The sequence below is a fragment of the Pan paniscus genome, chromosome 13 (genome assembly GCF_029289425.2).
Source record: "Pan paniscus chromosome 13, NHGRI_mPanPan1-v2.0_pri, whole genome shotgun sequence".
In the NCBI taxonomy this organism is placed as follows: Eukaryota; Metazoa; Chordata; class Mammalia; order Primates; family Hominidae; genus Pan; species Pan paniscus.
In genome coordinates this window covers 52,730,229-52,754,262 of record NC_073262.2, presented here as the reverse complement: position 1 = coordinate 52,754,262, position 24,034 = coordinate 52,730,229, and positions in this window count along the sequence as shown.

Here is a 24,034-nt window from a genome sequence, read left to right as displayed (position 1 = left end):
TGCTTTAAGAGGTATGAAAATCAAAGAGTTAGGCATTGAAGGAGTTTGGGTAGATTATTCCCAAATTACTTACAAATTAATACTTTTATTGATTTCCCATTGGATTCTCTCTTAACTGTTAATTACGTGAAAATACCTCAGGATTTAGAAAGTCCAAGTTCAAATTCTGGTTAATAATAAAAGAATTGAATTAAATCAATGGAAATGAGAAAACAAGAACCTCCAAAAATTCCTTCCTCCTTAAAAAAGCAATGAGAACACTGGCAAACATTGTAAAAAAAAAAAATCCACTCTTTTCAGAACTCTGTAAATTAACCAAATGCTTGAAAAAAAATCTAAGGAACAGCTACTCAAGAAAAATGGAAGACTCTCAGAAAGAACAGGAAGTTTTACGGCATTTTACATGCCCTTTTCTCATCACCCTCTCCCCAGCTACATGGTAGCCTTGAAAATGAACATTGCCACAATCACACTGAAAGTCAGCAACCTAGCATGCGCTAGAGGAGGAGGCAGACTGGTTTGGAGTTTCCCCAGAAGCAAAATACTTGAATAATTGTCATCATTTGACAATTTGTAACTGTAAATGTCTACATTAAAAAAGAAAAATGACCTCAAATAAATAACAAATCTCTGACTTAAGAAACTAGAAAAATAAGAGCAAAGTAAACCCAAAGCAAGGAAATGAAGAAAAACAAAGATTAGGGTGAAATAAATGAGACGAAGTTCAAAAATCCAATAGAAAAATCAACAAATCCAAAAGTTGGTTATTTGAAGAGATCAACAAAATTGACAAACCTTTAGCTAGACCGCTGAAGAAAAAAAGAAAGAAGACTTGTTTTACTAAAATCTGGAATTAAAGAGAAGGCATTGCTACTGATATTGCAGACATAAGAAAAGATTATAAGGAAATGTTAAGAACTATTGTATGTCAAGAAATTAGACAATGTAGATGACATGGATAAATTTCAAGAAGGACACAAACTACTGAAACTGACTCAAGAAAAATCAGAATAGACTTTAACAGGTAAAAGGACTGGATTAGTAATCCAGGAACTTTCCACACACATACACACACACACACACACACACACGCACACACACACACACACAAATACAGGCTTAGATGATGTAGTTAATTCTACCAAACATTTAAAGAAGAGTTAGCACCGATCCTTCACAAACCCTTCTAAAGAGTTGAGGAGAAGGAAGCATTTTCGAGCTGATTTTATGAGGCCACTATTCCCTGACACTGAAACTAAAAGACATGAAAGAAAACTAGGGACCAATACCTCTTATGAATATCAACACAAAAATCTTCAACAAAATACTAACAAAGTGAGTCTGGCAACATGTAAACTATAAAAATCAATTAAGTTAATATCCATATAATACAATAAAGACAAAGTCCATGTGATTATTTCAAGTGATGCAGAAAAGGCATTTGATGAAATACAATATCTTTTCATGTAAAACAACAATGCTCAGTGCTATGAACTGATTATGGCCTTCCAATATTCATATATTGAAGCCCTAACTTCCAATCTGATTACATTTTGAGATACGGTTTTTAGGAGGTAGTTAAGGTTAAATAAGATCATACCGATGGGTTCTTAATTTGATATGATAAGTGGCCTTATTAAAAGATAGGTCTCTCTCTTTCTCTCTCCCCACCCACGTTTCCCCACACCACATGCATGCACTGAGAAAGGGTCATGTGACTCACAGCCAAAAGACAGCTATCTGCGAGCCAGAAAGAGAGCTCTCACCAAAACCTGACTGTGCTAGCACCCTGAATTCAGACTTCCAGCCTTCAGTACTGCGAGAAAATAAATTCGTGTTATTCCACATAGCCTATGGTATTTTATTATGGCAGCCCTAGGTGACAAATGCACCTGACAAGAATAGAAGGAAACTTCCTCAACCTGATAAAGGGATCTACAAAAAACCCACAGCTAACATCACCGTTAATGATGGAACGCTGAATGTTTTCTCTGTAAGATCAGTAACAATGTAAGTATTTCTGTTCTTGACACCTCTATTCAACATTCTACTGGGTGTTGTAGCCTCAAAAAAAGAAAGGCATAAATAAATAAATAAATAAATGGTGTCCATATTGGAAAGTAAAATTATCTCTATTTTAAAATGACATGACCTTGTATGTAGAACATTCTAAGGGATACCACAAACACACCCATTGTTAGAGCAAATATATTAGTTTAACAAAGATGCAGGACACAGGATCTACATAAACAAATTAAAGTGTATTTCTCCCAACTATCAATTTATAACCCAGAAATGAATTTAGGTAAATAATTCCATTTACAATATCACTAAAATAGTAAAATATTTAGGAATAAATTTAACAAAAATGTGCAAAACATTGTCAAAAAATTATAGAAGATCTAAATAAATAAAACGACATGTTATGTACATGGGTTGGAAAATTTCATATTGTTAAAATGAGCATAGTCACAAATTGATCTACTGATTCAATGCAATTCTTATCAAAATTGTGACTACATTATTTTTCATAAATTGACAAGCTGATTCTAAAATTCACATGAAAACACAACGGACCCAAAATAACCTAAAGATCTTGAAAAAATCCCCAAAACATGGAACACTAACACTTCCTAATTTCAAAACTTACTTCAAAACTGTTGTAATTAGGTCAATAAGGTACTGGAATGTGGACAGAGACATGGAAATATGAAATAGAATTGAGAGTCTAGAAATAAATTTTTATATTTCGATAAATTGTTTATTAACAAGGGTTTCAAGATGCTTTGATAAAGAAACATATAGGTTTTTGTCAAAAAAGTGGTGTTGGGTAAAGTGGATATCTTCTTGAAAAAAGTTACACCTATACTTCATTCCATATACTAAAATTAATTCAAAATTAATCCAATACCTAAAAATGAGAATGGAATAATAAAATTCTTAGATGAAGACAGAAATATAAACCTCCATGACATTAACTAGGCAATGTCTTTTTAGAAATGACACCAAAACCACAGTCAACAGAAGAAAATAAATAGGTAAATTAGAATTCATTGAAAATAAAAATTTTGTGCTCAACAGGCACTACCAACAAAATAAAACTATAATTCAGAATGAGAGAAAATATTTATTACAAATGAGTAAAATAAAGACTAATAGCCTAACTAACATTTGTACAAAGTATTTGAATAGACATTTCTTCAAAGAAGGCACGCAAAGGTCAATAAACATGAAAATATGCTCAATATCATTAGTTATTAGGGAAATAAAAATTAAAACTACAATGAGATACTACATCATACTCTCTTGGGGGACTGTAAAAATTAGACAATAAAAATGTTGGTAAGAAGTTGGAGAAGTTGGTAATCTTACACATTGATGGTAGAAACGGAAAAATGTTGCAGTCACTTTAGGAAACAGTTCTATAGATTCTCAAAAATCTCGTATTGGAATTACCATTTGAATCAGCAATTTCATTTCTAGCAACTTCATGACACATTCAAGAACATTGAAAATCAATATACCCACAAAAATTTGTACATTAACATTTTAACATTATTCATAGTAGCCCAAAGTGGAAATACTCCAAGTATTCATTGATTGATAAATGTATAGACAAAATGTAGTATTTCTAAACAGTACAATATATATGGCCTTAAAAAGGGATGAAATACTGATACATACAATAACATGGGTGAACCTTAAAAATATTAAAAATATTATGTTATGTGAAGGAAGTCAGACATAAAAGGCCACATAATGTATGATTCCATTTACATGACATATCTAGAATAAGAAAACCCAGAGAGACAGAAAGTTGATTGATGTTGCCAGGGGCTCACATGAACAGAGACTGGAGAATGAATACTAATGGGTATGTGCTTTATTGTGGAAATATGAAATATTCTTAAATTAGATATTGGTCAAGGTTATGTAACTATGTGGATATACTAAAAACCACTAAACTCACCTTTTTAAATGTGAGTTTTATAGTAGATGAATTATATGTCAAAATGTCATATAAAGTATTAATAGTATTAATGATAGCTAACAGTGTTCTAATTGCTTTATATCTTTTAATTATATGAATTATAAAAACTCTATAAAGTAGGTACTATTGTTAGCCTGTTTTACAAATAAGAAAATAGAGAATTGGATAGTTTTATTAACTTCTCTAAGGTTACTTAATTTCCTACACCAAGTGGGGAATTAGGAATTAAATTTAGGCAATCTGGTTTAAAAGTCTGAGATTTTAACATCTCTGCCACACTGTAAATGATTCTCTTCATTTCTGCACCCATAATGTGAAATTAATATAATAGAATTGACTAGATGATCTTTACGGTCTTTTCCAGTACTATGATACTAATAGGTGATGACACAGTTAACCAAATATAAAAGTAGATTTGTGGTGGAATAAATAGAGAACTACTTTGAAATAAAGTGGAAAAATGGATATATTGCGATATATTGCCTTTGCTAAGAGAATGGTGTGCTATCATATGAAAGCTCGGCACTTGAATCCTGGTAGCCAGGATTCCAACAAGTTTCATTCACCTCCTAGCACAGTGAGTGGAGCAAATGGCTTAACTTTAAGACTTTAGTTTCCTCATACATAGAACACAAAGAGTTATGCTTCATAATAATACTTCGTAGTATGTAAGATTAAATAAAGTAATGTAAAGAAAGACCTCAGCATTTAGTAAGTGCACTGTAGTTGCTAATACTCTATTCTGCCACATTTGTCAGTAAAATGTTAAGCTCCACATTTTCCTCATTTTCCACCTCTGACTCTTCATCCCTTTTCTTTTTTTTTCTTTCTTTTTTTTCCCATTTCTTCTTCCTATTTTTTTGACACGTTTAGTTCAGATGGCCCAGAACTCAGCCCTGAAATCTCTTTGTTCGCCTAAATTTTCTTCTTTTACTTTGACCGGACCAAAATGTATTTCTCTATATGAGACAATTCCTCTTACCTCATGCTTGTAGATTCAACAGCATCCTGCACTAAGAAGCCTGACTTCACAGCTTTCACCATCTCAGTTAATGAGTTGAACTGCTTTGGCCAAAACTCTGGAGTCATTCTAATCTGCAATCTCTCTCAAGCCCTACATTAGCTCCATTAGTGAGTCATGTTGGCTTTTGTTTCTGAATAAATCCAGAACATGACTACCTCTTACCACTGGTACTGCCACCACTCATGTCCCAGCCATCATCCTGTCTCATTTGTCTTGTCATAGACATCTTCTAACCTATCTTCCTGCTTTTTCCTTGTCCTTATTCATTCAATGTTTTACCACAATAGGCAAGGTTTTCCTACCGAAGCATATGTTACCTGAGTTGTTTTTTGATAAAAAAAACTATGATGCCCCTCAGTCTTATCAAAAATAACATCTGAAGGTTTTGCAATGCCTATAAAGCCATACAAAATCTGGCCCCATTACCTGTGTGATCTCACCTCCTAATACTCTCCCTTTTGTTCACTTTTCTCCAGTCCTCCACTCTTTGCTGGATTGCTTCTCTTCCTTGTCTCCAATCCCTACAACTTTACTGGTGTTTTCCAGGATCACCTTCTGAATAAACTCATTGCACTGGAATCCTTATCCCAGAGTTTTCTTTTAGGGAGAACAAAAGTCATGATTTTTGGTAATAGAAGTGATTTTAGGAAGTAAAACCTTAGGGATCCCTTAGGATTACCTGCTTAAGAATCCCTTCTATTTTAGGATTATCTGCTATCCATTGGCAAGAATGCCTTGGATGTTGATGACAGAAAAGAAAAATGTTGGTTAACTCCTGACATGTTATATCATCAAAATTTCTAAGATTTTTACCTGTGGTGAATTGGGATGGCATAGGGGTAGGGGTGGTTGCACTAGTCCATAAACAAGCTTTAGCATTTGAGAGGTAGAAAGTCAATGGCAAGTACAAGACGGTGGTCTACTACTGTCAACTGCCATTAAAACTCTGGGAGAAGAGAATCACAGACTCGGGTTAGCCACCATTGAATCAACTCTAGGGTAACAGTTAGACAGTTTAAAGGCACTCATGTCCTGCAACTGGATGGTAGATTGTGCTGAGAACCAAGTCCAGGATGTGATTGTGAAAGTGGAAGAACTGCAAGGGTAGCTGAATGCGCAGTCACAAGAAGTTCCTAGTTTGGAGTCAGAACCCAGATTGGAAAGGAACAGAATCCCAAAGTCAGGGACATCCAATAGATGTGCTGGATCATCAGAACCTGCGGATTCTCCTGAATCCTTTGAGAAGGTGAGTGTGGCCTCTTCCTCTTTGCAACAGATTAACAGGCTTCCCTTGTCAAGAGGTTGTTCAAGTTTTTACCTGCGGTGGGTGCTGCACAACATCATATTTGCCTCATCAAGACTTTTCTCTTTTTATTTTTTTATGAGCAATAATCAAGGTCAAGTTTCAGTATGTTTCAGCATGGCCTGTCTCTGCTGCAGGAGGAAAGAGATTATTTACTAAATTACTAAAGGAAATGGCCAATATGGATGGACAGAGATAGGAAAGCAGCTTAGAAATATTTCTGGAGTTTGCCAAACCCCAGTGGGTGAAGAGAGTATAGGGATTGATAATGGAAACTTAATTGATATTCAGGCACTCTTCTCTAACTTGGGGTTTAATGTCCTGGCACGAACAGCTAGAGCAAGCTTCGATACACTGCTGGAAGGCCTCATTAAAGCTTAAAAAAAGTGGTGGCATATTGAAAATAAAGTGAAGATTACAGAGCAGCCTTGGTAGAATATTGACGAGCAGATAAAAAGGCCCAAATAATAGGTCACATTAAAATCTATTTATGATGTAACAACAGAGAATTCACCAAATGACCACGTTCTCTGAGAAGGCCCAAAGAGTCTCCCTTTAGTCACAACAAAAATGTGCTAGTTAGGAAGGTACTAGCATTGTTGAGAAGCTACGTGTGGGCCTCTGCAGGTCTAGGTGGACAGTGAGGGATACTGCTGTGTAAATCGACTCCTTTGTGTCAATGGAAATGACAGAATTTTAGAATAGCAGAGGCTGATTGGTGTCACTAACCTGTTAAGAGAGCAAGTGAAATTAAGCAACATAATGTGCCAACAAGATGGAGTAGTAGTCAGGGACACCGACTCACAGGACCATGCCATTACTAGGGGTTCAATGAGCAGCAAGTGGTGAAATTGCTCGACATGTACAACCAATAGATCAAGAGTAGAAATGTCGACTACTGATATCATCTGTTACAAAGGAAATATATGACCATTCCCAAGTTTCCATATCTGATACAATTTTTAGACTCATATTTCTTTAATTGAAGGTCATAGCAAGTACACCAAGTAGAAATTTATCCACATTTTATTTAAGGAACCTACAGGTATGTACCACAATAATTGTATACTGGGGAAAGGTAAATACCCACACTCTCAATGAAGATGGTAGAGCAGGGGCATGTGTGGATGGAAGATTGGTGTCAAACTCAAGGGCTAAAGTGTGCATGGGTTGTTGTCCCCAGTGACATCCATATCTTGGCTTCCAGTTTAATGCCTGCAAAACACAGAAGGGTCATGGTGGATGACTATAAACTTTACTAGCATCTATCCAAGTGAGGCGCAAAACAAAAAGTTACGATAACTTTTCTAGTGAGGTTGAATCATCTTCTGTCTTTGGCTACCTTGAGGAAAGAAACAAGACCAGTGTTCCATGATCGGCCCATGAATAAAGTAGCTATTGTGGCCAGAGTAGAAAATGTGCATGAGTCCAACGGCATTAGCTCCCTATCACCAAAGAAAAGGGGATCAAATACACAGGAACAAGGGTCTGGGTCATTCTACTGCACGAGCAACTTTAACCAGCAGAAGTAGAATCAAGGGTGATGGGAATATCGAATGAGTGGTACAGGATGGAGGGGATGAAAATCAATTACAGCTTTGGAAACAGATGAACTGTCAGGGACTCTACTGGGTCTCACTGAAACTGCTGTAACATATGTTTTTTTGGTTGTTGTTATGTATTTGTGACTATGACTTGACACTTGACAGAATGAAAATGGAGGTGGTGAAATATAGCAGAGACTTTGGTGTCTTGCCCTTATCTTCTGAGCACACATTTCTGTATTCTGATGCTGCTTAAGCAAAAATACCTGAGACTTTTTCATAGGACACTTTTTTTCCAGCTTTGGGAGCATGCTTCGTCTTTGCACAGGGTAAACAGAAGTATGGCCAGCATGATAACATCAGTCACAGCCCTCAACCAGTGAGGGTCAAGGGGCTGGTGTATAAATACCAGAGTTTCTTCAAGTCATCACAAGTGGGATTGAGCATCAAAGTCCGCAGTAACAACTAGCTTAATAACACACCACACTGTTCTTGGCTTCCCCCGATTCCACATCTGAGGACATCACTTCCATATGGGCATTCTCTGAAATTATTTTGCAAACAACCTGCTGCAACTTATATTCTTTTTTAAGATCTGTTTCTGGAAGATGTTACACTAAGGTAAAGATCTGGTCTGGACTTAAATTTTAAGGGAACATTGCACTCAATGAAACAAAATTCCAGAAGTTTATAGTTGGATGAGATTCTGGAATTCTTTAAATCTAGCAATTCTGAAAAGTGTATCTAATATAACCAGTCTCTCTTCTTACTCAATATGTAAATAAGCTATAGTCCACAGTAGTTAGATGAACCTGAACTAGAAATATAATCTCCTAACTTCTAGTTAGTTGCATTAACCTGCTCAACTAACTCATATTTTTAATTCGTTGAGGTCTCTGAGAGCAACAATTGATTTTGTCACAATTATTCCCAACAAAACAGAAAATGAATAACTAAAGTTTCCATAATTTTGAAGAATTGTGTGTTATAAGGCTTTATTCAAAGATGGTCAGAAGTGAAATCTTGTTCATTGGTGTGTATAAATATATTCATTATAAGAGTTGATGATATAGTCACCAGTAAGGATAATTTCAGAAACAAAAACCTTATCACTCTATTAAATTATGTTTTCTAGTCTCACAGGTTTTACAGTCTTCTTTCAAGTAACTACCTATTCCATTCATTCACTTTTATATCCGTCATTTTTTTTTTCAAAAATAATACATGGTCTTTTGAGAGGATAGGAAGTACACATATATAAAGCATAAAGTGCATTCTTTTTATACTCCTCCCAGCCTTCCTCTCCATTTACTTAAAATAGCCACTGCTTTCAGTTCCTTGAATATCTTTCTAGGTATTTTTCAGTAGGTATACATATTCATATACCTCGACTCACCTGCACAAGCACACCTTCAGAGAAGCACATATGCATGCACATACTTGAAAATATAAGATTGTACTATGAATTCCACTAAGTGTTGATTCCATTCTGTGGCTATTGTGAAGAATGCTGCAGTGAACATGGGAGAACATACATCTCTTTGACATATTGATTTCATTTTCCTTCAATATATACCCAGAATTGAAATGGTTGTCTCATACGGTAATTCTATTTTTAATTTTTTGAGGAAGTTTCACGTGATTTGCCATAATGACTATACCAATTTACATTCCCACCAACAGTGCACAAGAATTCTCTTTCCTGTGTGTTTTTATGGCCGAGACTGCTAGCTTCTGCCCTTTCTCTTTCTTACCAGTTGTGATCAAATATCTCAGGTGTGACCATCTCTCCAGTAATCCTTTCTGTGTGGTTGTTCTCTGTTTTTTGCTCCAATGGTTCCATGTATGTTGCTGCATTTTCTTAAATGGACCCTTGAGCTCTCCCAAGGCTACTAACTATTCATAGATAACTGTCTATTTGCTGTTTTTTGTGAGGTGGGGGTGGTGGGGGAGAAATGAGGCTACTCCACCATTTTGCTGTTTATTATCATACCTGACTTTTTCATGTTTAGCTTTAAAGTACACCTGGAATTCATTTTGTTATAATATAAAATAGAGTAACTCTTCACCCTTCACTCCTCACCCTCATTATAAGAGTGTCATGCAAACTGGAGAAAGCGCTTGTTTTCCTGATCAATTTGGAATGATATATCATAAATATTTACACACACACACACACACAATTTGTTTCCTCTTTCCTCCATAATAATGAATCATTTTCTGAGTACTTGGATGGTAAAGCTCATTCCTGAATGACTATGTTTTATTTACTAAAAAATTATAGAGTGCTTTGATATCTGATCAGGCAAATTCCACTGACTGCTATTTTTTTAAAAATTGGCTTTCTGGGGGTATTTACTTATTAACTAAATTTAAGAATTGCTTTTCAAATTCTTTTGATAAATCCCTTTGATGGCAAACATATAAATTTTGAAAGGCAAATAGCATTTAATCTATTTTTGTATTTTCAGTTATTACAAACTGCTATTCAGTCAGTTCATGCATACTTACCATGCCAGGTACAGTTTTAGGCACCAACTGTAGAGCTATTAACAAATCATTGACAGCTTATTATCTCTCTGGGTAATATTTTAACATTTAAAAGTCAGCACATAAAATCATCTCACCATCCAAAATTATTTATATTTCTTATATCTCTGATTCTAGTTAATGGCACTTGTACATTCTCAGTTATTTAGGTTAAAATTCATGAAACCATCTTTTAAAATTTCATTTTTCTTCCCCCATCATAGTGTATAATATTTTGTCAAAACTTGTCTTTCCTCTTTGGTTCTTCCTTCCCTTCATTCTTACACCATCATGCCAGTTCCCAGCCAGGCTGCCTTCATTCCTCCTTGCTTCCTTATTCTGTGTGTTCACTGCTATCAAAGCAGAATTCCTAAACCACAGCTCTGATCAGATCCTTCAAGTCCTTCCTGGAAACTTTCAAGAATACAAGCTGTGGACCTGGCCTTCAGAAAAGGCACAAAAAAATCAGTAGCATATTGTGAATTTATTCTTAAAATTAATATAATCTTTGTAAAAAAAAAACTTGAAGCATGATAAAAAGGAGCAGGTCACCAGCAGATAATGAACAAAGGTGCAGTAAGTGGTGCAGAGGGATGATGACTAGAATAGAAGCTCCATGAAAACAAGATTTCTCTGTCTATTTTATTAGTTCTATATCCGTAATACTTAAAATAGTACCATGTGCATAATATACCATCAGTAAATATTTTTTAATGAATGTCAAAGGCAGAGACACAGACATTGACATGGATTGTTTGTTTGGAAGGTTCCAACAAAGGGTATGGACTCAGGCCTTCCTCTTTGAGCAGTGGTGGCTGTTGGTCAAGCAGTTCCTCAATGCTCACCAGGTGCTAGGCCTTGCTAACGCTTTACATTTATTATATTATATAATCCCTAAACAGCACATGATATAATTGCATTATTTGTTTCCTATTTTAAAGATAAAAAAACTGAGGCTTACAGGGGCTGATTAATATGCCCAGATACCAAAGCTAAGTATGTGATGGAACCAGGATTTAAACATCAGAGACTTACATAGAGTTCATTAGGAGCCAGGCATTTCTAAGATTTGAGACGTATTTGTGTCACCAGAAAAACAGGAAAATTTATCACAAGTAGAAAACATAATTACATAAATAACTATGTAATATATTTTTTAAAATGCTAAAGAATTAAAATATGAAACATTAATTATTGATTATTATATAATAAATTCTGTCAGATTTTTGTGTTGATATATTCAAACACTACAACCTTTTTTTTCTAGGGAACAAACTATAAAAATTATACAATTTATATAATTATAGAATTTTAATTATTTATTTATACAACTATTTTTCAAAAAACCTGTAGAATGATCACACAAGTACAGATATAATGATTTTGGATAAATTACAACACATATAGTCCAATAGTATATTAAAATTATATTCCAGTTGTTAAGCAATATTTGCAAGTCAATTTAATACTAGGAAATCTATTTCTATAACTAAACCACCATATGGAAGGAAAAAGATGTATGTTTATATTGTAGACGACAGCAATCATGTGAAAAAGTGCAGCAACACTTTCTGATAAAAGCTGAAAGCTAGTTTCATAAGGATATGTTCTTTATGGAATAAAGATTATCTATATTGAACCAACGGTTCACTTCATAATTAAAAACAAAACACCCTGAGGATTTTCATCAAATTTAGAAACATGGCAAAAAGTATGATTATTTCAATATTGTTTATATTAACCTGGGGAAGCGCTAGTCAAGATATAGAGGCAAATATGTATAATATAAGAAAAGACAAACATTAGTTTTGTTGTTATTTAATATTCTTTATTATTCTGGTGTTTGGAGGGAGAGAGAGATAGTTATAGATACAATCCATATGTGAAACTGATTTTACATCTGATTCTCCAATTTATTTTTAATATATATACACAATAGATACAATCCATATGTGAAACTGATTTTACATCTGATTCTCCAATTTATTTTTAATATATATACACAAATGGTCTTATGGAAGAAAAATAGAACCTTTCTGATGCAGTGAGAACAGTACGTGTTATGATTGTTCTGTTGGATAGAACCCTTCCCTAAGATCTAGGCGTCCTCACCCCCGAGGCATAGACTTATAATCTATATATCTTGGAGGGTGTAAAGTGTTTTCTTTAATATAAATCTTTTCTAGATTCCATCTGTTGAAATAATCAAAGTGAGATCCAGGTTTTGACACAGCAAAATTGTAAGCTATTAGCCTATCAATTTAAGGGGCATCAGTTGAAACATGTTATACTTTTTTCCATTCTAGGCATAAGTAAAAACTGTACTTGATTTTACTTTCTTCATTTCCACAAATATAAAATAGAAGATAAGGAGGAGGTGTGTGATAATCTTGGGGTTTAACTCCCAGGGGCTGGGTACACATCCCAGGAGTAAGGAGGAACAGGAAGTTCTTCAGTCATGGGAAGAGTGAGTGATATGCTATGTCTACATAGAGGAAGCCTTAATGGAATTAATATGATGTGCTTCTTGTCAAACTGCCTGCCAGAAGATAAAAAGTTATTGGAGACTCTACAACTCTACAATGTTTTAGTCTGAATGCCCAATATTTACTAAACAAATAAGTAAGCAAACAAACAAAGGAAACAGCCATGCTAAACAACAGAACCAAAAGAAAACAGATTCACAGATGACCCAGAAATTGGAGTTATCAGACATGATATTAAAATAACCATAATTAATATGATAAAATAGATAGGAAGATGGCTAAAAAATTGTAATTTATACAAAGCAAACACACGAAAATCTTAGGATTGTTTAAATAAGTACTCCATTAGATGGGTACAACTGCAGATTGGGCATTATAGAATAGAGGATCCATGAGTAAAACTTCGATTGACAGGAAAGAATCAAGACTGAAACACTGATAAAAAATTGAAAATACATAAGGGAGAGTGTGAAAAGATCTTAAAGGCATGTAATTAGCTTATCAAGAAGAGAGGAGAGAGAAAGGGAGATTAGGAAAGAAACAATATTTGAAAAGATGATGGTCAAGAAATTTTTTAAGTTGATGAATGATATAAAGAAGGGCTACCAGAGCAAATGGGATAGATACAAACCAGATAAATAAATAAGTACAACTTTTACCATGTAATAAAAAATAAAAGACGGCCAATGAGAAGTGAAAACCTTAAAAGTATCTAGAGAAGAAAAGGCATATCTCCTTAAAAGCAATAATGAAATGACAGCTAATTCCTCAGAAGAAAAGATGAAAGCCCAGAGATAATGGAATAGCATTTAAACTATTGATTTTTTTCCACATTTTGAAGCTTTTCTGAAAGATATTCCCCAAAAGCTAGTTAGATAATAATTAGATAATGATTACATATAGAGAAAGAAGAAATGCCTTAGATGGATTTAGTTCATTAGACTAATCCTCAAAAATAAAAATGTTCTGAGAAAATAAGCCACAGAATAGGCACTACCTAAACTTAGGCAAAGAATAGGCAAGAAATCACTAAAAACTGGATTCAGTGACAGCATATAAAGTGTCACAATTCCACATAGAATAAGCACATATTAACACACTTTTTGAAGATGTATTGCTTATATATTTTGGATGTGTTATATGCCCATTTCTTTCTCCCCAGCTCTTGTTACTTACAATTAAAAGGTTTTAGTTTTTCTCATCTGCAGCCTTAGGACAATGAGCCTTAATTAATTTTTGGCTGTGTACCTGTTTCTTCACCTGTGCTTTGCATAATGTAACTTCCTGTTCTTCTGTTTAATGAGAATAGCTCTATGGGACTGTGGCTCTATACCTCTTCTCCCTTCCATCCCAGTTGTCTATGTCTGTGTTCTCCTTGTGAGCCGCGTCTTTCAGTGGATCAATAAACTTTCTGAGTTGTGGTGAGCAGGAGGCACTTTAAGCCTCTTTTGGCTTGACAAGCCCCTTGTGCATTCAATTCTGAACCAAAAATAGATGCCTCCACTTCTCTTACTGGCTGCTTCTGGGTACAACATTAAACACTGGCCTAGCAGCAACACTTAAGATCACCATTGTCTAACGACTATTTGCTTCAGAAGAGCCTTCAAAAGTGGGAAAGAAATAGTAAAGAAAGGAAGGTAATAAAAAGAGAGGGATTCTATTAGAAATTGATGAATGAGAGATGGAAACACTCGTTTATGAAGTTTAATCATTACAAGTTTTATTGACAATCTATTGTTACAGTGCACTGTTCTAATCACAAGAAGTCAGTAAACTAGATATTTAGATGTGATCTCTGATTGTCTTATCTAAACAGCAAGTGAATGAGCTAGATTCCAAACACAAGATGACTTGCACTGAAAACATTTTTCTCTAATATCAAAATGACTATAATACAAAGTGTCCAATTTTTTTATCCTCTACAGTATCTTGGTAGATATTGTGGGTTTGATTTCAAACCATTGCAATAAAGCAAATGTCACAATAAGCAAGTCACAAAAATTTTTTGTTTTCCCAGTGTATATAAACGTTATACTTACACCATACTGTAATCTATTAAAAGTGTGCAATATAGCATTGTGTCTAAAAAACAACATAAATACAAACATTAATTTAAAAATACTTGCTGGGCATGGTGGCTCACACCTGTAATTCCAGCACTTTCGGAGGCTGAGGCGGGCAGACCATGAGGTAAGGAGTTCAAGACAAGCCTGGCCAACATGGTGAAACCCCATCTCTACTAAAAATACAAAAATTAGCCAGGGGTAGTGCCAGGTGCCTGTAAGCCCAGCTACTCAGGAAGCTGAGGCAGGATAATTGCTTGAACCCAGGAGTCAGAGGTTGCAGTGAGCCGAGATCATACCACTGCACTCCAGCCTGGGCAACAGAGCAACACTCCATCTTAAAAAAAATACTTTATTGCTAAAAAATGCTGAAACAGAGATATGAAGTGAGCACATGCTATTGGAAAAGTGGCAATAGTAGACTTCCTTAATTCAGGCTTGCCACAAACCTTCAGTTTATAAAAAAATGCACAATATCTGAAATGCACTAAGGCAAAGTGCAATAAAATGACGTATGCCTGCGTATGTCTGTATCCTATTTCTAATAAACATATATACATTAGCAACACTTTTACAGACTCTGTCTTTTAAACAATGTATTAAAAGATAAAGCTTAACATTGCTGTCAGCATGTGTGTCTTCAAATTAGTAAATTTGGTGTTATGTTGAATTACAGTAGATACCCAACTTTAGTTTTAATTAAGTCATCTGTGATAACATATGTAGCAGGTGATTTGTTTTTCTTCTTAATTCTAGAGAATTATTTTCAACACAACATAACTACAAAGTCTGGGATATTATGATTGTATTTTTTCCACTAGCTATGTATCTAATTATATTTTGTATACATTTTCAACACCTTACCAGTGTTTTCTACCTAGCACACACACTTCTCAATCCAGTATGGTACTTGCAATTTCTCACATAACTGAATGGAGCTCCAAGAGGGTAAATTCTATATCACCAAGGCCCACGCATTGTCTGATATATGGAAAACATCTGGCAAATAGAACTAACTAGTTCTGTGATGTTTTCCTTATTTACTAAGCCCTATGTAGTGACTCCAAGTTTTAAGAGCCAACCAAAATCTTGGCCAACTTTAATTCTAATTATTTTAAAACAAGAAATGAAGACAAATTTTATGGCACATGAGAGTTCAGTCTGAGGTTATGTGCATTTCCATTGCCCTTTGTCCTTTAATCAAATGATAATAAACAATAATCAGATAATACCCACAATAAACCTAGCCATCTGCTACCGGAAAGGGGTTCTGATCCAGACCCCAAGAGAGGGTTCATGGATCTCGCGCAAGAAAGAATTCAGGGCGAGTCCATAGAGTAAAGTGAAAGCAAGTTTATTAAGAAAGTAAAGGAATAAAATAATGGCTATTCCATAGGCAGAGCAGCAGCTTGAGCTGTTGGCCTAAGAATATTTACAGTTATTTCTTGATCATATGCTAAACAAAGGGTGCATTATTCATGAGTTTTCCAGAAAAGGGGTGGGCAATTCCCAGAGCTGAGGGTTCCTCCCATTTTTACACCCCATTGGGTAACTGCCTGACGGTGGCATGGCATTTGTAAACTATCATGACACTGTTGGTGTTGGGAGTGTCTTCTAGCATGCAAATGCATTATAATTGGCATATAATGAGCAGTGAGGATGACCAGGGGTCACTCTCATCACCATCCTGGTTTTGGTGGGTTTTGGCTGGCTTCTTTACTGCAAGCTGTTTTATCAGCAAGGTCTTTATAATGTGTATCTTGTGCTGACCTCCTATCTCATCCTGTATCTTAGAATGCTTAACCTCCTGGGAACGCAGCCCAGCACAGTAGGTCTCAGTCTTATTTTACCCAGCCCCTATTCAAGATGGAGTTGCTCTGGTTTAAATTCCTCTGACCCTTCCATTGACGTAGTTTAGCCTTTTGCTTTGTGAGGGTTTTGTTTTGTTCCCAAAAGTCTGAGAAGTTCTTGACTATAAGTTTCAGAGATAAATAAAGAAAAAAAAACTCTCTTTCACACTGAAGAAATGCTTCAAAGCATAGCATTCAAAAGCTAACCCAACCCACTTTAGGTAGAAATAATTTGTTTTGTTAAGTTCTAATCAGAACTACATTAAGCCATTTGAGTCCAGTTGAATGGGTAGGTTCCTGAGCATCTTCATAGACCCAGTAAACAGTGAGCAAATACTCATTAAAGCAAATTTTCTTGGAAAAACTCTTCAGGCATTTAAGTTTCATATTCTTCAATACTTACTTCCAAAGAAAGAAACAGACAGATCTAGTGCAACTTTCTTAAGATACATAGTTTCTTTTTCACTTTTTTTCTTTAGTAAATATGATTAATTATAAAGTGAGTATCAGGACACATGTAAGAAGAATAATAACCAAGGGTCTTCTGGAACAGTCTGCCAGTTAACTGATTTTGAACTTAGTGGATTCTTCCTAATTACTAAAGACAAAATGGTGAATCAACATGAAATTTGTAATTAAGTGGGAAAGCTGAATATTAACACTTTTGTTTTGTAAATAACTATAGGTATGAAAAAATCATTGATGAAGGTGGTTAGGAAAATTTGTCTAGTCTGGGATTTCAGTGAAATAAATATAGGCATGTCAGTTTATTTATAAAGCTAAGGCACCATTCATATTTCTAACTAAACTCATGCTACCTGATGAACTTCAGTCATCCTTCACAGAACAGCTCTTGTGAGGTCTTCCTAGCATACTAACCACCATAGCTTTCTGTGCAGACTTACATAATGAGGAAATTTACACTAAGATGTAATGAAATATTGTTTTCTGTGTGCATCTGTATTAGATAGTGGGCTCCCTGAGTGTAAGTATGTGCCTGTGTCTTCGTTCATTTTGTACAGCTGAAAGAGAATACCACAGACTGTAATTTGTAGTAAATACAAATATACTATAAAATTTGTGGCTCACAGTTCTGGAGGCTGGAAAATCCACGAACAAGGCACCACAATTTGCTAATGGCCTTCTTGCTGCATTATAACATAGCAGAAGTTATCACATATCCAAAGGGCAAAGATAGGATGAAAAAGAGAAAAGAAGAAAGAGAGAAAGAGAGAGCAAAAGAGACATGAGGGGAGCATGCAAAAGCAGGTGAACCCACTCTCACAATAACAATAACTAACTGACCCCCCAAGAAGATAAGGGCATAAATCCATTTATAAGGATACAGTCCTCGTGGCGCAGTAACCTCTTAAAAGTCCCACATTTTAATACTGTCACAATGCTAATTAAATTTTAACATGAGTTTTCAAAGAGGCAAACATTTAATCCATAAAAGCCTGTAATAATCAGCACAGGAGCTGTCTCAGAAAAGATCCCCAAAATATATTTATTGAATTGAATAGGGCATTCAAAATGAAAAAATGAAGCCTGTTAATTTCCAATTTTTAAAATTTCCAATGCTGATGTATATTAGTGTGTGTGAGGAAACAACAATTAATGAGTGTCAAAAAGCAAATAAAGATGTTAGCTGAAAGCAGAAAGAAAATATTAAATATTAGGAGGTACAGTACCTTAACAGAAGTACAGATAACTCTTTTGGATAAGAAAATTTTTATACAGAATGATTCTCATGTGCTTGTTTTCATGAGCAGCAGCCTCAGGTGTTTTCTTCAAACTCATCATTTTCTTCTCTTGACTGCCTTTTCCCTGAGCTTTAAAAATATTAGCTGGCTTTTCTGATGGGCATTGGCATTCCCAGTTTATCAAGCATGACATCTCCTCCTCATTGCTAATATTCCGCACAGATGGTGTTTCTCAACATGAACTACTTTGTCAAATATGACATTTACTTACAAGGTTGCTAAGGGATAGATTACAGGCTTCCTCATGATTTCTCTGCTACAGGTCATTTTTTCATAATTCTCATTGATAACTTATTAGTTACACCACCTTGCTACTTAGGAAGTCCAGTGTGAAGCAGTTTAAGATTTATGCTTCATAGATTCATTTAAATAAGCCACTTCTGCTTTGATTTTATCTTTCATTACTATCTAGAAAGGAGTCTTTCTGGAATTTTCTACCAATCAGGCTAAAGACACAATTCTTTTTTTGTGTGTGTTTGTGTGTGTTTACACCACATATGCATGTGTTTCCATATATGTCTAATTATATGCTTCAAATATTTAGTTATCAACATGTCTGACTGGTATACTCAGAACAGAGTGTTTAGGATTGGGAATTTAAAAGTCTGAAAAATACAGTCACAAAAAGTCACGGAAATCTGTGTGTGTGTGTGTGTGTGTGTGTGTGTATGTGTGTGTTGGTTTTAACTAAACTAGGACAACCAAAAAAAATTTTTTTTAATTGTATTTTGTTAATAATAAAGTCATTTGGAAATATCAATTTCAAAGATTAATTTTTAAACAGATGTTTAATGTCATGTGGAGATAGCTTCTGGCAATCTTAAAGATTTTTCAGCTGGAATCTGCGGGTGTAGCATTCATCTCCAATGCTTAATTTTTTGCATTAAATTCTTTCTTCAGTACCATATAAGCGAGATTCTTCTGGGTTCTGGTTTGAGTTTTGCTTTGGGAAGGGCAATAGATTCTGGCCCCTGGTCTGCTAATTCCTTTTCTTCACCAGCCCCAGCCTTGCAAATTTCCTCTCACTGTCATGCAAGTGGGCACTGAGCACTGCCTTATACACCTTCCTGAGGCCTAGGAAAGTGGGCTGAGCCATGGTTCTGGAGGCATGAAGATTCCATTGGGTCACACATGGCTAATTAACATTTTAAAAAATATTATTTGGGGAGAAACAGTAATTGCAAAGATAGAAGGACATAAAAGTCTTCCTGGACAACCAATGAACCTTTATACTCTGGATTTTAAGATTTAATACATTGTTTGTCCTTGCAAATCCACAGAGAAAGAGAAATTGTGTCCAGTGAAATAAGATTTGGGACATCGAGAGTTCAAAATATTATAAAAGTGATAAAACATCTAAAACTCTAACTTAATTTGCCCTTATGAAAACCAGAGCACATTTGTTCTGAAAAAGAAAAGTATGTAAAACAAATTGCAAAGTGTTATTAATAATTTAAACTCAAGCCACACAGAAAGAAAATGTAATAGCAAATTTAGAAATTAAATTAGTCAGTTAATTGCAGTTACAAGGGCTCACACTAATTATGGTTTGAGAAGTTAGGCATTAACTAGAATTCACTGTAAATGGATTTCTTATAATTAGTTAAAATAGGCTAATTCCAGAGCTGGATGATAACTGTTTTAATCAATTTAATTTATTAATTTTTCCCATGTCCTTAATTTTTATCCTTATTCTTCTCACAATCAGAGATCTACAATGTGTGTGTTGACCAAAAAATATCTTCCAGCTTACTTCCTTTACTGTCTTTGGTTCTTCTTGTATATTTGTTTGGCAGCATGTTGAGGTATACATAGTCATGCATTTCAACTCACCTTTAATTTACTTGCATCCTCCTGCTCAAATTTTAGGCTTAACAGCAGTTTCTCATGACTGAAATGATGGTGAGACACATTGCTACCAGGAAGATGGTGCCCTGCAGAAAAGGCACACATATACACAGAATTCTCGGAAAAGCTCCCTCTCTGCCATTATATATAGAATATGTTTCATCTGTTTCTTTGCATTATATGGGGTTTTTAAATTAAAGGTAACAACTTTAATTATTCCCCTATAAAGGGCTTATTACATTTTAATGCTGGACCAAAGTATATTCCTGTTAGTTTTTGACATTTTATCTCATCAGGTATGGTGATCGAATGATTATGGCCCAAAGAAAAGAGCTGGGGCTACTTCAAGGCATTGCACTTCTAAATATCAAAGCTACAACCAATTGGAGTGATGAGCTGATGTTGCAGACAGTGTGGAATGCATCACTGGATGCATTAAGTTGAACTTTAAACAGAGCTACATGCTAAAATTTGTTAACTTGAGTAAATTACTGTTGAATATGAGTTTAGGTTAGTTGGGGTTTGTGTGGATTTAGACCGGCATGTTACAGGGTATTTCACCTGGATCGGTAATAAGCTATCCATAGAGATTACAACGTTTCATTTCACTTCACTTTTGTGAACTTAAAATGAATCATAAACCTTCCTAAACCTGAAGATCAGCTATAAGACTGTAAAACTTCTAGGAAAAGAAAAGGATAAATTATTTGTGATTTGAATTAGGCACAGAGTTTTACATAACTCCAAAGCATTATGCTTAAAACTTTAAAAAAAATTACAAATGGAACATGCTCCAAATTTAACACTTGTGCTGTGTAAATGAAAGACAAGTTATAGACAAGAAGAAAATATTTTTAAATCATAATTGTCAAAGGACTTGTATCCAGAATACACAGAGAATTTTTGAAAACTCAACAATAAAAAAATCTGATTAGAAAATAAGCAAAAAACTGCAACAGATACTTTATGAAAGAAGCTTTATGCATGGCAAATGAGCACATGGAAACATACTCAATGTTATTAGACAAATTCAAATTAAAACCATAATGAGATTGCACTAGGAACCTATTAAAATGACCAAAATGACACTTACACACACACACATATCAGACATTACACAGTATTGATGAGCATACAAAACGACTGGAAGCATCACACATTGCTGGTGAGATTGCAAAATGGTACAACCACCTAGGTAAAAAATATGGCAGTTTTGTATAAAGTTAAGCATACACTGAGCAGATGATGTAGTGCCTACTCTCTAACTATGCACCCAAGATAAATGTAAACTTATGTTCATACAACATTTATATGACATTATGGAAAAGGCAAAATTATATCAACACAGAGTAGATTGTTTTTTCCAGGATTTGGGGTGGAGGAGAATCTGACCACCAAGGGGCAAGAAGATAAAATTATTTGGGGTGATGAAACTATTCCATATCCCAATACTTTGGGTGGCCGAGGTGGATGGATCACCTGTGGATCAGGAGTTCGAGACCATCCTGGCCAACATGGCGAAACCCCGTCTCTACTAAAAATACAAAAATTATCCAGGCATGGTGGTGAGCACCTGTAATCCCAGCTACTCGGGAAGCTGAGGCAGAAGAATCGCTTGAACCTGGGAGGCAGAGGTTGCAGTAAGCAGGGATCACACCACTGCACTTCAGCCTGGGAGCATGGGCAACAGAGCATGACTCCATCTCAAAAAAAAAAAAAAAAAGAAACTATTCTGTACCTCAAATGTGGTGGTTCATACATGAACACATGATTGTGCATTCATCAAAACCCATAGCTATCCACCATAGAGTTAATTTACTCGATGTAAATTTAAAAATGAAGATAAATACAAAACGTCTAATGGGTTGGTTTGGTAAAAGGAAATGCCTGTTTTAGTTTAGTTTAATAATGAATGCCTATAATTATGATGTCCAGATCTGCTGATGATCTTGCAGATAAAAGCATTATGGCATCTATGGCATTGATGGGTACAAGGGGAAGAGTAAGAAAATGAGAAATGAGATTGTTATGTATGGATCACTAGTATGACGTGGGCTTTTTTCTTCTTGAGGCTTTTAATATGCTTGACTGATTTATCTTCATGTTCATATGTATTAGTATTTTCATTTGATTTATGATGAAATTGAGGCTTGTCCTGAGACAAAAAGAAATTTTTGGAATATAAACTGCTTCTACATACAGAATACATAACACTGACCCAGGCCTACAGGTAAGGGGGCATTAAAATGAAGAAATACATAACAAAGCATTGAGCAAAATTCTATTTAAAGAGTTTTTTTTGTTTGTTTTCCATGCTGGAGGAACACTGAGGAGTTGATAATGCAAATACCTGGGGTTATAAACATCAAAACAGCCACCCCAAAGGAGTGTTTTAACACCAGTATTTTGGTGATGTGCCACAAGGCTCTGTGCTTTTCTATAATCCAAACCACAACTTGAGTGAAGGCATACTATGTATGCTTATCAATTTCACACATAATACAGAGCCAAATAAAATGTTTTATGTGTTAAATTATATATTCAAAATATCATGCCAGACTTGACATATGGGAACAAGTAAACACTTGAAATGCCAGCAGGGATCAATATAAAGATGTGCATTTTAAGTCAAAAAAATAATTTTAAAAATAGAAAGTTTGTGCTAACATTTTATAGGAAGAATGAGATAAGCACATAGAATGAGCTTCAAGTGCTTGTCTGTATTATTTAAATCCACACTATTTTTTTTAAAAAAGACAGAAATGAGGAATCTTGGTTTTATAGCAAGTTTCAGGGACACATATCTGAGGATTTTTGTTGAACAAATTGTAATGTGTCAATCGTGTGGCTATGTATGCTCCATCTCAAGTTGTATCAATGAATGTGTGGTATGGAACAGACGTCAGTGGAGATGGGTCTGTTTCCCTCTACTGAACTGACCATATCATTGAGGCTGGCTCCCCACTTTGTTCTGTGTGTGCACACATAAGCGGTTGTGTGTATGCATGTGTGTATGTGTGGATGTGTATGTTTGTGTTGATGCTTGTTGAGATCTAGTAGGCAATGGCAGCATTCCTGATGGAAATGAGGAATTAGCAGTGAGATGTGAACTTTAGTTGTTTTATTTGTTAAATTAAATAATTAATTTGGCTGGGTACAATGGCTCATGCCTGTAATCCCAGCACTTTGGGAGGTTGAGGCGGGTGGGTCACCTGAGGCCAGGAGTTTGAGACTAGCTTGGCCAACATGGTGAAACCCCGTCTCTACTAAAAAGGCAAAAATTAGCCCGGAATGGTGGCAGGCACCTCTAATCCCAGCTACTTGGGAGGCTTAGGCAAGAGAATCACTTGAACCAGTGAGGCGGAGGTTGCAGTGAGCTGAGATCGCACCATTGCACTCCAACCTGGGCAATGAGAGTGAAACTCCATCTCAAAAAATAATATTAATAGTAATTAATACGACTAATTTTTTTTCAGTGTGTACCATGTATGCCAAACACAAGTCCCAGGGCTATAGAGACAGCAGTAAATTATACATTAAAAAATAAAGACAATGAAATCTCCCATTTTGCTCTATTGTGAGGACTCAAGACATTTGGTTATTACAGGTGTTTAATCATTGCTAGATGTGATA